The 2,613-nt window shown below is 35.4% G+C and overlaps 1 protein-coding gene across 1 annotated transcript in view; it reads left to right on the forward strand.

The window, feature by feature from the left end:
• Positions 1-913: 913 nt before the first annotated feature.
• Positions 914-2,613, forward strand: part of HCRTR2 (hypocretin (orexin) receptor 2) — a 181,654-nt gene continuing 179,954 nt past the window's right edge. Inside the window, exon 1 of the mRNA XM_012648723.1 lies at positions 914-1,038. The gene's annotated coding sequence lies outside the window, so the exon portion shown is untranslated. The remainder of the gene's footprint in view (positions 1,039-2,613) is intronic.

The raw sequence follows: 2,613 nt of genomic DNA on the forward strand, positions 1-2,613 counted from the left end.
TCTTCTGTATATTTCCCTGGAAAGCAGAATAAAATGCTTTTCCTCCAGTGTCTGTAATTATTTCAATACAATGGATCCTACAGACCCACGATTTCAGTCCTGCTACTGAAACTTTCATCCCAAGCGTCTCTGCATTTCCTAATGCAAGGTTAAAGCAAAAAACCGTTCATTCAAAAGGACAGTTTACCCAAGACAGGAAACTTCTTGACTTGCTTAGAAAAGGTTTTATATTCCTTTTTTGTTTTTTGTCTTATGTGGAATTTTAAGTGTCACTGATATAACCTTGCAGGATCCTAGCCAAGCTAAAGAAACATTTTTATTATAATAACAGCTAACATTTATTTATTGTGTGTGCTTTTTGCCAACTCTTTCCAGATGCATGATTTTTAGCATCTCATTTAGTCCACGCAATAATTCTATGAGGCTGAGTACCGATGAGCTCCATTTAACACCTGAAACACCGGGAAAGTGAGACATACGGGGAGGGTAAGTTCAGGATCACCTGTACACCATGCATAGAGCCAAGATATGAACCTAGGTAGCCTGGCGCCAGGATCTTCTTGCCTAACAGCCTCACTTCAACTATTCTGTAATGTGGATTAAAGCCATGTTTTTAAGCAGAATTGAGTTAGTCATCATCAGCTTTTGTTTTCTCTTATCTAGGCTTTCATATTGGTTTTATGTAATCCTTGGGCCCTTCAAAAAGGAACAGGACTAACACATTAGTCATGCATCACATTTGGGAAAACTGAACAACAGACCTTGACTGCCACACATTTCATCTCAGTTCTCTTATAAAACTCAGTGTGTGACACTATTTTCCTGTCCTGCGTCCCCATCCGCCACCATAGCAACTCATTCTCAGTGTCATCTGCAGGATTATCTTTTCCGTGTGTCCTCCAGATGTTGGTAATCTATGGGATTTTAGGCTTAGGACCCTTCTCCATCAATTTCCAAGTGATATGACCAATCAGCATCAAAGACCGACTGTATTCATTAGTGACTTCAAATTCCTCTGGTCTTGACCTTATTTATCTGGTAAGCTCTGGATTAGTATGCATCATTGTCTTCTTAAGAGCTGTTCTAAGATCTTACATGTTACAATGTGACAATTACGTAGATCCATGGAAAATGTCCTGACTCTCTGATGTGGTGTACAAAGCCATTTTATAACATTCTTGAACAACCTGTTTCTCACCTTTCTTACCCCTTCTCTCCTCACATTATAACATAGCCACAACAAATTTTTTTCTCTTCCCTGGACATGACATCCCTTACTCATTTTGTTTTAACTGGTATCCAGTCTCTTGGAGCTCTCTTTTCCCATTTACTTAAAACAGAATATTTCTACATTTTTATTCATCATATAAATTGTAACCCCTCCACTGAATAATAGCCATTGGTAGGGAAACTATTCCCTCTTTTATGTTTGATAGCACTTTGTTCTCCATATTCTGTTAAAGTTGGATTGTTGAATTTTATTTTCCTTAATTTATTGGTTTTCCAACCGAAATTTCAAGCTGAATAATATGTAGTATTAATTGCACAGGCTATGTAAAAAACTTCCCCTATAAAATTGTTTGGTATGTAGTAAATATGCAAACAAATGTTACTAAGCTAATAAATGGTGGAATAGTGGAGAATAATTATAAGATTTGTATGGACTTGGCATATATTCAATTTTTAGCACAGAAAGGAACAACATACAATATAAGATATCTAGTTTGGATGCTGTAAAACCTGAAGAAAGAACGCTGGCAAAAAGTAATAATTCATTCATATAATAGCAAAACAAATGCCACATTGTTATAAAATTCTTATTACTGTACAGAAAAAGACTCACAGTAATTAATTTTCACAATGCAGATCGATAACAAAACAGCGACATTTCAAGGTCAAAAATGCTAATTGAGTATTGAGCAATTGTAAGATGCTTTATTAGAAAGAAGTGAAGTTTGAATAATTAATATTGCAGATAAAGTAGCTGACGGTTGATTAATAAAATCAGAATATCAGATTAGGGCAAAAGTAGTGAAAAAAAGGGCTTTTCTTTTCTCCTTAGGATTATTGTTACAGTCATTTTTGATGCCAATATATTTGCCCAAACTAATTACTATATATTATTCTGCTTACAGATTTTGTTTAATTTCTCTCAAAATTCAAACTGTGTTTTCAAACTTCAGCGTGTATATGAATCACCTGGAGATCTTGCTAATAACATAGACACTGATCATAGAGGTCTGGGATGGCACCAGACCTGCATATCTTGCAAACTCCCAGGTGACTCCAATGCTGTAGTCTGTGCACCACATTTTGAATGAAGAGAGTTTATAAGGCAGTGCATTCAAATCATGTTGTACATTGGAACAGCCAGGGGATCTTTAAAAAAAAAAACTATTAATGCCTGGCTGTCACTGCCAGACACTCTGATTTAATTAGTTTTGGATCCTACCTGGACACTGGGATGTTTTACAAATTCCAGATGTTTCTAAGGGACAGCAAATTTGGGAAACCACCAGCTTAGGGCATATTTAAAATTATTACATACTCATTTTTCTGAAATTTGTAAATTAATACTTTATTTTTGGTTACTTTCATTAGTTATATTTGGTT

This window comes from Propithecus coquereli, unplaced genomic scaffold, assembly GCF_000956105.1.
Source record: "Propithecus coquereli isolate 6110/MARCELLA unplaced genomic scaffold, Pcoq_1.0 Scaffold292, whole genome shotgun sequence".
Taxonomy (NCBI): Eukaryota; Metazoa; Chordata; class Mammalia; order Primates; family Indriidae; genus Propithecus; species Propithecus coquereli.